The sequence below is a fragment of the Arvicanthis niloticus genome, chromosome 4 (genome assembly GCF_011762505.2).
Source record: "Arvicanthis niloticus isolate mArvNil1 chromosome 4, mArvNil1.pat.X, whole genome shotgun sequence".
NCBI lineage: Eukaryota > Metazoa > Chordata > Mammalia > Rodentia > Muridae > Arvicanthis > Arvicanthis niloticus.
In genome coordinates this window covers 40,424,626-40,437,842 of record NC_047661.1, presented here as the reverse complement: position 1 = coordinate 40,437,842, position 13,217 = coordinate 40,424,626, and the positions used below count along the sequence as shown (strand labels likewise).

At 41.3% G+C, this 13,217-nt stretch overlaps 1 pseudogene; it reads left to right on the top strand.

Annotated features, from left to right (window-relative positions):
- The first annotated feature begins 8,946 nt into the window (after positions 1-8,946).
- Positions 8,947-9,541, top strand: LOC117707316 (proliferating cell nuclear antigen pseudogene; annotated as a pseudogene).
- Positions 9,542-13,217: the final 3,676 nt, after the last annotated feature.

Genomic DNA, 13,217 nt, shown 5'->3' with positions numbered 1-13,217 from the left:
AAGCAAACTCTTGAAGTACATGAGACAGCCATTGTCTTTATACTTAAACAGAGAAGTCATGCCAAACGAGTTGCTGGGAGATAATTATACCTGCAAATAGGTGGAAAGTGGCCAGGCAAGGCTGGCTGGGTCACTGTACTAAATATATCAGGGAAGCCCTAACTCCTACATAGTGTCTGAAAAATGTAGGCATATAATTTCTGCCTTGCCTAGTAAATTTTCTTTTTTCTTTCAAGTATCTATGTATCTTGTTTTAAAAAATGAAATTGATGGTACACCCTCATTTTGAGTATTGTTATTATTGTTTTAATCAGTACATTTTGCAACACTGCCTTGTTTTCCTTGTTTCTATTTTCTGAAGTCAGAGAAGATTATTTGTAGAAGTTGGCCTAAGCTAGTTTGTGGAAATGATTCAGTGAACCTTAGCAAAAAGAAAAGTTGACTCATGGACCTATGCAATGAAAAATTATTTCCTTTTCTCCTTTAAGAGTAAGTATGTGTGTTTTAGGATAGAGTCTGGAGTTTTATAAATAAAATAATATTATTTGTAAATAAAGATAATTAAACTTCTTTCTCTTTAATCTGTATTCAAATTTTAATTTAATTAATTTTTTAGATTTTTAAATTTTATTCTATGTGTATGAATGTTTTGCCTGCATATATGTGCAACACATTTGCTGATACCAGCAGTGGTCAAAAGATGGTGTTGAATATCCTGAAACTGACTTATAGATGGCTGTGAGCCACTATGTGGGTGATGGGAAGTCAGCTCAGAGCCTCTGCAAGAGCAGCAAGTGCTGTTAACTGCTGAGCTACCTCTCCATCACTAACTTGGAATTTTACAAAAGTCTCTTCTTTTATCTTATTATGCTGACTATGAACTCGAGTTGAATAGGAGTAACTCAAGTGAGCTCCTTGTCTTATCTGTGGTCTGACGGAGAAAGTTCTCACCTTTTTATCATTGGGATTGCCTAATTTTTTGAGAGTATTTAATCATGAAAAGACACAGAATGTTGTCATTGTCTTTGTTGGTTCTCTTGGGATAATAGTGTGATTTCATCCTTCATTTGTTTGTATGGTCTACTTCATCTAGTAATTTGCAGATTTTGAATCATACTGGTGTTCTAGGGAGAGATCCCATTTCATCAGGTGTTGAATATGCTAGGAATTGCTTAAGGACACTTGCATTTATGTTCCTAGGAGATATTGGTTTAATTTGCATAGCTTGCTTTGGCATGGGTGTAATGCTGACCTAATAACAAGCATTTGCAGTAGTTTCTCCTCTTCAATTTTTGAAGAGAAGTATCAGCACTCATTCTTTAAACATTTAATAAGTGCTTTGACCATGTTTGGTCTCTTCACTACCCCTTTATTTCCCCCTCTGTCTCATTTCTTTCTATATCCCTAATAATCTTCCATTTACATTGATGTTGTCCCTGCCTTCTACACCATGTCATGTCTGAAATAAGACTAGCTTATTTCAGTTAACACAATGATCTCCAGGCCCATACATCGTCTAGCAAATGGTGTAGTTTCCTCCTTCATTGTGGCTTAATAAAGCTTCATTGTATGTATGGCCCATATTTTCTTTATGTGTCCATCTACTAACAGGCACTAGACAGATTTTCTTCTGGCTTTCTACTGATCTGTTTAGATTTTCTGTTTCTTCACGATTTAGTTTTGGTAGGTTATGTGTTTGTAAAGATTTTTTGGGGTTTCTTTTAGATTATACATAATCTCAATATGTTGTTCATACTAGTCTCTTATGATCATTTGAATTCTTGTAGCATCAACTGTAACATCCCCTCTTTTGTTCTGAATTCTCTATTTTTTTTCCTGCTTAGTCAAAATTAGAGGTCATTGTTTCTGTCTTTTTAGAAAAATAATTTGTTTCATAGGTCTTAGATGTTAGACTTCTAGTTTTACTGTTTTCTGCCCAGTCTTTATAGGTTTCTTCCTTCTGTAAATTAGGTTTGCTATTCTTAGGTTTTGTTTTGTTGTTGATTGAATTAAATTAAATTTAAAGTTAGGATACCCAGTATTTGTAGTAATGTCATTTTCAAACAATAGATATGTTACTAGATGATCTTTCTGACTTAGTTTTTCTGTTTCTATGACAAATCACCACAGGCAAGGAAACAGATTTTAAAAAGTATTTAATTTGGTTCATGAATTTAGAAGATTAGAGTGTATGATGGTTGAGTAAAGGTTTGGTTGGAGGAACACCTGAGAGCTTACATTTTGCTCAGTAACCAGGATGCAGAGAAGGCACACTGAGGATGGTGACTGGGGGGAGGTGTGTGTGGGGGTGAAACCTTAAGCCTACCCACAGTGACACACCTCCTTCAACAATGCCACCCTTCCTAATCCTTCCTAAACAGCAAACAACTGAGGAACCAAGTGTTCAGATGCCCAGGACTTACAGGGGCGGTGTCTCATTCAGACCACTACACCGCTCTTCACTTTCCCACTCCTCTTTCCCCTCATCTCCTCACTATCGTTCTCTGACCCAGGTTCTTTTGTTCTTTCAAGTCATGTGTCCCTTTGCCATCCCCTCTCCATTCTCCAGCATTTTTAAAACTTTCTTGGTCTCCTTTCTAAGCTTACATTGACAACCACCCTCACACACATAGATACACGTATTAAAAGTTGGAATCTGCATGTGAGACAAAACATGCGGGTTTTGTCTTCCCGAGTTTGGGTCACTTCATTTTCCAGATCTACCCATTTTCCTACACATTTCTTAAATTCATTTTTTTTTTACAGCTGAGTAAAAATTCCACTATATGTACATGTACAACATTTTTATTTATCCATTCATCTGCTGGTAGACATCTAGGTTGGTCCATTTCCTTGCTAGTGTCAGCAGAATGCATGGTTGAGGAAAGACATTTACTCTGGGACATTCTGTTCTCTGCGTATATGCTTAGGAGCTGTACAGAGAGGCATATGATGTTAGGAGCCGCCGTGAGCGGTGATAACATTCCCAGATATTCCGCACCCCTTCCGAGTCCCCTTCGCCCGCGAAAGAGACATGTGAGGCAGTGTTCGGGTAGTTACTACAGTGAGGCTTTATTCTTGTATCAGCAGAAGCGGAAGACACCAAGCCCAGAAAAGGCACTGCTTATATGCACCCTAGAGTGGCGTGTTCACTTCTGATTGGCTGTTCACTCATCACCCCATAATTATGCCCTAGGATGGGCAGTGGCTTGGCGTGCTTTCTCCTCTTGCACCTGCGCAGTTTAGTTGTTTACTTGTGGGAGCACCGGATGCCCGGGCCATCTTGTAATGGCAAATGCTATCACCCTCGCCACGGCTCCTAACAATATGACAGTTCTATTTTTCAATTTTTAAGTAACCCTCACACTGATTTCCAGAGTGGCTGTACAAGTTTATACTTCTACCACCTGGGAATGGCTCCTTTCTCCTTATTTCCTTACATTCTCACTAGCGTTTATCATCTGTTTCCTGGGTGACAGACATCCCAGGTGTGTTCCGCGCGCCTCTCGTGTCCCCTTCACCCGTGGAAGAGAGACACGTGAGGCAATACTCGGGTGGTTACCACAGACGAGGCTTTATTCATATAAGCAGAAGCGGAAAGACCATGGAAGGGGCAAAGACAGGAAGAGGCACAGCTTAAATACACCCTAGAGTGACGTGTTCACTTCTGATTGGCTGTTCACTCATCACCCCATATTACGCCCCGGGATGGGCAGTGACTTTTGGCTCGCTTTTGCCTTTTTCTACCTGCACAGTTAATTGTTTACTAGTGGAGGACATGATGTCCACGCCATCTTGGAATGGCGGATTATACCACCGCTAACAGCGGCTTCCTACATCTCCCCCTGTTTAAATTATTAATATGAAACAGCCTTTTGCCTATTAAGCGCAGCACCAATCAAGATTTGAACTCAAGCCCGATCAAGCAAACTCCATCTTGGGGGAATAAGCAATCAAGAGCTTACAGCCCGAAGAATTTCCCTTACCCTACCAGGTGCAATGGAAACAAGTCCTCTGGGTGCAAGGGCTAAGGGGGTGTAAAGAGGAATTGACACCCGTCCCTGTGCAATGGAGTATAGCTCCCAGGAGTGCAAGGGCTGTCAACCTACTATTCAGGTACCACAGCTATTTAGGCAAGGGCTGGCTGGACTTAGACCTCTCATCGACCCAGTGCAATGGGCTGAACCCTTAGGGTGCATCGACTGAGGGTCTCAGTCATCGGCTACTTTCTTAGCCTAGATAGCCAAATTTCAGGGGGAGATGCTTGTTCCAAGGCTGCGAGTGCTTGGGCGCTAGCGACCTTGTCACATTTTTGTTGGGCTCTGAGCTTACAGACCAACCATACATGAACACTAATCCACAACATAGGGCTGCATCAAACAGACCTATCCCCACCAATTAAGAAAGAAGGAAAAGGCAGAAGAAATTCAAGAAGTAAAATCGCCAAGGGAAACAGGGTTCATCTGTGCTCCATCAAGGCTCGAAATCCGGATCTGCAATTGCTGTTGCATCTGGTCCAACTCCCCAGTCCAACTCCCTTTTAAATAAGCAGAAAGATTATGGCTTTGAATAAATGTATCATTCACAAATCTCAGAGGTGTAATACCTGGATGTGGGGTTGCTGACACGCAGCTTATTTGAACCACATCCTTGAGCTGCTCCACATGGGCTTGGAGCAAATCAACTCTCTGATTGACCAACAGGATGCCTGATATGCATTCACTTTCTGTAAAATGGTCAAAGCCTTAGAGGTCTTTTCTGAAATTTGATTAGCAACAGTAGCTGCTGTAACTTTATTAACCATGGCTAGGTCTAGTGATCCATTCCAGCATTGTGCCAAAAGGCATGTAACATTCTTATAATCCAAGACATCAGAATTATTCTGAAAGTTGGATAACATAAAGAAAAATGGAGGGTCCACACACACCAACACAGGTTGTGCAGATGCATTCCTAAACACCTTATTAATTTTAATGTTATTCAAATGGCTAGAGATATTAGATCATGTAGCTGAAACATTCTGCACTTCATGAAGCACACCATTCAACAAGACAAAGGCAGATACACCCTTTTTAACATTCTAAACAGTGGCTACAACACATAATTTAATTGTGTTGAAGCAGGATAAACTCAAGAAAATACACATATGATTTAATATAGGACTTGCATCCCTTTGAAAACATCAAACAGAGGTTTAAATCCTCCTATGGTAAGCTTAAGATGAGGTTTTAGCCAAATAATATCTCTTAACAACTTTTAAAAATCACTAAGAGCAAATCAAGATTAAAAGTAAACCATTTTCTTTTTGTATGTACATTCACAAGCCAGAAGATGGTGTTAGATCCCACCACAAATGGTTGTAAGCCACCATGTGGTTGCTGGGAGTTCAGTCTTTATATTTTAAAAGTCTAGCCTTTAACGGCTGAGCCATTTCTGTAGCCCCAGATTGTCTCAAATATTGAAAGACACTGTCTTTGAATCCTTTTTTGGAGTAACAAGTACTCTAAAAATTTTTAAAGCTCGTTATATTGGAGCAATGGCTTGCAGAAAAAACTTCTTTAGAGAAATCCACTAGTAAAGTATCACACAATGAATAATACACACCAAAAGATTTAACCTCTTAATTTTTTTTGTATTAAAGCAGCAACAATATTTATATATATAAAATGTAAAACAATTAACCATTTTTGAAGCAATTTTTTCTAACAAATATCGCTTCATGGGCTCTTAAATATTATGAATAAATTTACTGCCTGTAAACCTTTCACCTTTACCAGAAATGTAAAGGGATGGTATAAAACATCTTTTATATAAGCATTTACTGAAATGGCAGCTGGAGTAGGCAAGTTAGGCCGTATAAATCTTAAATTTGAACTTTATTTTGGATTAATTTAATAACCAATCTTCTTTAGTCTAATGAAAATATAATCCAAGGCATCTCATTTTTAAAAAGAAATTAAAATAATTTGAACAGTATTTTATCAGCAGGTACAGTTATACTCATGGAGGACATAATTTTAATTTCTCCAGTATAAACATAACTTTTAGCCCACAGACTGTTGTAAAGTCTTTGGGTCTTAGATTTATCCCTCTTCTCACTAGAAAAATGAAGGCAAGAGACAAATCCCCTTAAGCACATTTCTAGGACCTGGTTGTAAAAACCCAGGACAAAAGGAGCTTTTAGCACCTGAGCTGTAGAGCTCAGTCTGCATTGTCTTAATTCAAATGTAAATTTAACCTCCCTCAGGCCTGTTCTCTGAGGCTTGGCTAGGTTTTGAACTGTGTGATTTTGACCTTAACTTTAAACCTTAAATTTAAACTGTAGACCTTAAAAGACACGTGTTGTATCTTTTTTCTATAAACATAGGCAAATCAAAAAACCAATCTTTAACGATGTAAGCAATCTATTTTTTCTAAAATCAACACCAAGTAGATTACCTTTATGCTGTAAAGTTTTGCTGCCACAAAACAAAGTGTAAAATTTAATCGAAAACTTGTAGCATTGTATAACTCAGGCTGCTGGCCGGTGTGCCCTGAGGACGGGGCAACCAAGTAACACTCAATAGCTGTAAATAAAGGCAGCACTGCAGCATTTGAATGTACTGGCAAGGGAACAGGCCAAGATCTAACTATGTCCCATAGTGGTATACTTATCGCCAAATCAAATGTCAGTGTCAGGAGAATCAGGGTCGTCATCTTGCAATCTGGCTTCCTTCTTCACAATCTGTACCAGCCGCGTAGGGACCCAAATTGAATTGTTTTCACCTGTGGAATAAGCACAAACATCTCCCTTCCCGGCCATGGCTCGGGCCTATCTCGTCCCTGACCTTGGAAAAGGGCTGCAGCCCTCTGTAAATTAGCTGCCGCTAGTCCTGTGTTAGTAAGGATGTTTCCCAAACCGCATTCAGCTGTGGCATTTTCAAAGATCATCTGTTCAATTAATGTCATTGCTTGCTCTAAACTCGAGGGGCACTCCCCGTGTGCCCGCTGGGAGGCCGCTTCCCAGAGCAGACTTGTCTCCCTCCTCTGGCTGTCTTTCGCGCCACGCTCCCTTGATCTCGCTCTGCCGGGCTGCAAGCCGTCACAGGTAGCAGAGCGCAGACGCTTCCCCAAAGATTCTGTCATAAAGGAGGATCCTTTTGTCCTCCACTCTCTCTCCACCCACCGGTGAAGGTTCCATAAGCTTAATGAGCTCTGCAGTAGCCCTTGTTCCTTTTGAGTACTCTGTCTCCCCAGGCTCTTTGGCCTGACCCCCAGGCCCTTTGGCCTGATCCCCAGGCTCTTTGGCCTGATGCCGGATAACATGCCCTGGTTCTGGTATGCTAGAGTGGCCCTCTTTCTCACAACACAAATAAGTTAAAAACAAATGCAATGCAAGCAAGAAGCTAACTAGTGGAGCGGCAGTGGTGAGTTTAAATCCGCTTGCCACAAATGCTTCCACCCCAGGCATATCTTCCAGAGGTGTACCTCGTCCTGTAGTCTTTTAACCCGCCCCAAAACTTGGGGGCCTCCGTGTTGCCTTGAAACTCTCGGGTTTCGGCTCCAGTTGTTCCGCGCCCCTCCCGTGTCCTCTTTCGCCCGTGGAAGAGAGACACGAGAGACAGAATTTGGGTAGTTACCACATCGAGGGTTTAATCTTGTATAAGCAGAAGTGAAGAAGGCAGAAGGGGCAAAGACAGGAAGAGGCACAGCTTAAATACACCCTAGAGTGACGTATTCATTTCTGATTGGCTGTTCACTCATCACCCCATATTACGCCCCGGGATGGGCAGTGACTTTTGGCGTGCTTTTGCCTTTTTGCACCTGCGCAGTTAATTGTTTACTAGTGGAGGACATGATGTCTGTACCATCTTGGAATGGTGGATTATACCACCACTAACAGCGGCTTCCTACACAGGTGTTTTTTTTTTTTTTTTTAAACTAAGTTCTACTCTGCTGATTTTGTTTCAATACTCAGGATTCCTAAGCTGGCCACACCTCATTTGTTTGTTTGTTTGTTTGTTTTACTTATTCACTTTACATCCCACTCACTGCCCCCCTCCCTGCCACCACCTCCCACAATCCTTCCCCTATCCTCCCCTTCCCTTTTCCTCTGAGCCGGTGTGCCCCTCCTCCCCATATCCTGTCACCCTGACACATCAAGTCTCTGTGAGGCTAGGAACATTCTCTCCCACTGAGGCCTGACAAGGCAGTCCAGCTAGAAGAACACATCCTAAGTACAGGCAACAGCTTTTGGCATAGCCCCTCTTCCAGTTGTTCGGAACCCACATGGAGACCAAGCTGCATATCTGCTACATATGTGTGGGGAGGTTGGTGGTTCAGTCTCTGAAGGCCCTAAGAGTCCAGGTAAGTTGATTCTGTTGGTCTTCCTGTGGAGTTCCTATTCCCTTCGGAGCCCACAATCCTTCCTCCTATACTTCTATAAGAGTCCTCAAGCTCTATCCACTGTTAGGCTGTGGGTATCTGCATCTGTTTTAGTCAGCTGTTGGGTGGAATCTCTCAGAGGACATTTGTGCTAGGCTCCTGTCTGCAAGCATAACAAAGTATCATTAATAGTGTCAGATTGGTGATTTCCCATGGGATGTGTCTCAAGTTGGGTTGGGTATTGGTTGGTCATTCCCTCAGTCTCTTCTCCATCCCCAACCCTGCATTTTTTGTACACAGGATAAATTTTGGCATAAAATTATCATCCATCATAATCAAGTAGGTTTCATCCCAGGGATGCAGAGATGGTTCAATATATGAAAATCCATCATCAATTCACCATAAAAACAAACTGAAAGAAAAATAATCATAAAATCATTTCATTAGATGTTGAAAAAGCCTTTGGCAGAATGCAACACCCCTTCATGTTAAAAGTCTTAGAGAGATCAGAGATACAGGCACATAATTAAACATAATCAATTCTTATTTTGGTCTCTAGCCCATCAATGTAGCTCTGCCATCATGTTCAAGTGTGCCTGGTGCAACCAAGGCTCTGTCCTGAATAAGATGATGGAGGGACTCAAGGACTTATTAAGAAGGCTAGCTGGGATGTTGCCTTGATTGTCGAGAACCTACAGAGTACAGACTCAAGTCTCCTTGCTGTAGCTCACCCTGTGCTCTAAATGCCTTGACATATACTGCTATAAATGCAACCTGGCTATAGGGGGAATTTCACCACCAAGTCCAAAATATTAAAATGTGCTGGCACAAAGATCTCATTACATTAAAGGCCAAATAACAAGGTACCTTGATGCTAGTATTTGAAACACCAAATCAAGAAAAAGTTTCAGACTGAAATGCAGTTAGTGGATTCAGATGTTGAACAATTTAGGACACAGGAGTACAGCTATGTAGTAAAGATGCTGTATGGTGATACGCACATATGTGTCGAGGTCCTGGTCACCCTGGAGATGCTGTTATAATAGTCTATGTAAAAGATGAAGTGAAGTTATCTGCAACTAAAAACATTAAGTTTTCACAAACAAGTAATATTGATAAAGAGGTAGAAGTTATTACCATGGGGATGAAGGAGCCAGTTCAGCTTGCTTTAAACTGATTTTTTTTTTTTTTAAAGAAAATTCATTCCATTGTCTCATAGAACACTTAGAGTTGGGGTAAACTGTGTGAAATTGTGTCTCCGTCCTTCCTCATCTACCTAATACATTCTCTGATTGGCTTTAATAAAAATCTGGTGATCAATTAGCTGGACAGGAAATGGAAGGCAGGACATCCTGGGAGGAAGAAAGGAACTCTGGGAAGAAGAAAAAAGAAGACCCTTTTGCCAGGCGAGATGAGAGGACATAGACATGATTATGTGCCTGGAAGTCATAGCTAGCCATGGGATGGGGCAAAGTGATCCAGTTAACTTAGATGAACAAGTTGAGAGTCTGACTAGCTAAGGCCTAAGCTTTGAAATATTAAAAGGTTTCTGTGTGGTTATTTGGGAAACTTTCTGGTTAAGGAGTGACTTCAGCCATATTAATTTCCACATTAATTAACATATATCATTTTAAAACTCAGTATGTTTTCTGATGTAACTCTTGTTGTAAAATATAAAATATAGCTGATGGGACATTTAATTTACTGTTTGGCTCCAAGTTCAATGATGAAGGATCTTAGGTACTGACAGAACCTAAGAAAATGGGGCTTTTGAGGCAACAGCATGTTCTGAATTCTTTTACATCACCATGAACATAAATATAGATACTGTTTCTAAGTAACCAATTTAGTTTGCATCCCCTGGTGCAAATTACTATATGAGCATTTTAAAAAAAATACTTCTTGGATATTTCTGTATGTTTTCTTTTGAAAAATACTTGCTGATTTTATCAGTCCACTTATTATTAATTTTTTGGCTATGTGATATGTATAGTTAGATTAATTGAGAAAACCAAACATATGTATGCTAGAATGTTCCCTTTTACACTTACTTTACTGAATCCCAATGTTCTTTGGATGCTGTGTTTTAATTTTTGTCTCATGCTTTCTATCCTGCTTTATTATTAGATTAATTGATTATTCAAGGATGCATCATTTAACATCGTCATTTCAGAGTTTCCAGTTTCCAGCAGGGGCAACATGTGGGTAGAAGCAGTTGTGTACCAGAGATAGGAGGTACATACAGGTTGAGCTGCTCAGTTTTGCTGTGAACTTGAAGCAGTTAAAAACCCAAGTTTCTACTTAATCCAAGCAATTGCCAAGGTGGAGTATCAACCTTACAACAGTGATTCTCAGACCCAGATGACATCAGCAATTAGCCCTCGATGAATGTCAGACCACAGTCATCAATCAAAACCACCGAGGCACTTTAAAAGATATTTGGGTTGATCCAGCCAGGTCTCTGAAACTGTGATCCAGTGGTTTCAGCACTCCCCATCCTGTCGGGAGATTGAACTGGATGATTCTGGTAAACAGAATAATGGCCATCAAAAAGGATGAATTCTTAAAACATGCAGGTCAGATTCTCCGGTTTTGCACACTTGGCAAATGCCATGAGTCTTTCCCAGTAGTCTCTCCCAATGTACCTGGATACAATTTTAGCATCCTTTTTTAGTCATCTTGCTTGTCAGGCACTGGTACTAGGCCAGAGTCACCATGGAGTCTACTTTGGTATCATTCTGTCTTAGTCAGTCTTGTTAGATCTGACTCCGAACCCCAGCACACCTCTTTTCTGCCATCACCATCATGACTTGACATTTTTATAGGACAGCCCTTCTAGCCATCTACTTTGGGACAGCTGTTGAGGCTTCTGGTGCTGCTGTGAGTTCATTCATATTGTGCTTACAGTCTCCGGATCTTAAGAACTTCCAAACATTAACTCATTTGTTTGGAAATGTCTGGTCTTACAAGGACTAATGAGCTAGTTGCTTACACAACCCATAGTGTTCTTAAGATGAACACGCCATGTCATTCACACAGGGAACATTTCAGGGCCTCCCATGTCATTCACACAGGGAACACTTCAGGGCCTCTGAGACCCCGGAGGAGTTGGCTGCTTTTTTAAAAATGGCTTTGCTATGACTTTTCAATAAGGCCCAGGCCCAGGCCTAGTCAGGCTGCTGATCTTGAAAGGGAGCAGGGAGTGGAACATGCAGTGAGGAGGTGAAGAACATGGGACTCAGCCTCTGTTCCTGTCTAGTTTTGTTACCTTAAGCAAGTCCTCATGTCCCTCAGCTCCTCTTTCATTGTTTGTCCACTGGAATGGTAATGTCTGGCTGAGATAATATATGTGAGAATCTGGTCAAAAGCAGACAGTGCTGTGTTCAGAAGCTGAAAGGTGTTTCTGACTGATTTTGAAGCCCATGTATGTGTATGTTTACATGTGTACCCAATGGGGTGGGGGAGATGTGGAGTGTATACCTGATTAAAAAGCCCGTCTGAGCTGGGAACCTCACATTGTACTAATCAGACCTCACTGGGATCTGCATCTTCATATTCTCTTGGCTGAAGTCCGGCCAAAGACCCCACCCACATGCTTTCTTTTCACCCTTCTTATTTCCTTCCCCACCACCCCTCCATGTCCAGGTCCAGCATTGCTGAGTCTGCCCCAGGTCCTTCCCTCACACTGAGCCTCCAGGCCCAGGCCCAGCATGAGTCTGTCTCTCCTGAGACACCAAATGACAGTGCCTTAGTCCTGGACTTCCCAGGCTCGAAAACAGAGGAAAACAAACCATAATCCTTTATAAATTACACAGTGGGTGGTATTTTGTTACAGTTGTTTAAATGGGCTAAGATTACAAGACCAACTCATCATGGTCCCGGGGTTAGTGTAGTTTGAGTGCCCAGGCGTGAGCATAAGCACTCAAAATGGGTGAAAGCACAGGCCATTATGATTTGCACGTACCCAGGATCCAATGAGATGATAGAGTATAAGCCCCAAGTAAAATTAAAAGGGAATTGAGGCAAAGCAGTACAAGGGTGCCATAAGTGGCCTTCATGGGAAACCCATACATGATGGAGAAACATGAGAATTATAGAACAGAGCATTCTGTAACCACTGTCATTTAAATCCACGGTCCCTATAGAAGAATCCTATGTGTTCTGTGCTAGAAAGCAAACACCCAGACCAGAGCCAATACCTAGGGGCCTGCATTATCCACACTCCCCGGCTCTTTTCCAGTTTCCTTTCTGCCTCTAGACTATTCTTGGCCATTCCAGCATGGCAGTCTCTCTAGAAGTGGGATTCAAAACTATATCATTATGAGTTTTAACTATAGAAGGAAGCCTTTGTTTCTCAGGAAAGGTCCCTATTACCTCTAGAAGGGGCTGGCAATCAGATGATTGCTCTCTGTGAAGAAGGCATTTTTAGAAAAATAAACAGGCTTTCAACAGTGACACCATGTGGTCAACAGGAGTAAAGACAGCAGTGGACTGCTGGTCCCTTCCCTTGAGCTGAGGACACAAACTTGAACTTGAGAAAGGCACTTGGAGAGACACTTGCCTTCCTGTTGCTGAAGGGAGTAGACATGACAATGATGCTTTTCGATTTTGTATCTGAAGTTCTTGGACCAGTTCATTCTTCCTAGAGTCATTCTAAAGTAAACTTTATAGGTTGGCTTTGGTTGCATATTTAAAACTTAGTAACTAAATAATACTGATTTTTGCATACTTGCCTGAGCCTCTGACTTTTACTCCATGCTAAGAGCATAAGCTTGGCTTCATTTCTTCCTATCACTGTATGAATGCTAATTAGATTTGTTTAAAAAAGAATTATGGAAGAGTGAGAGGACCCA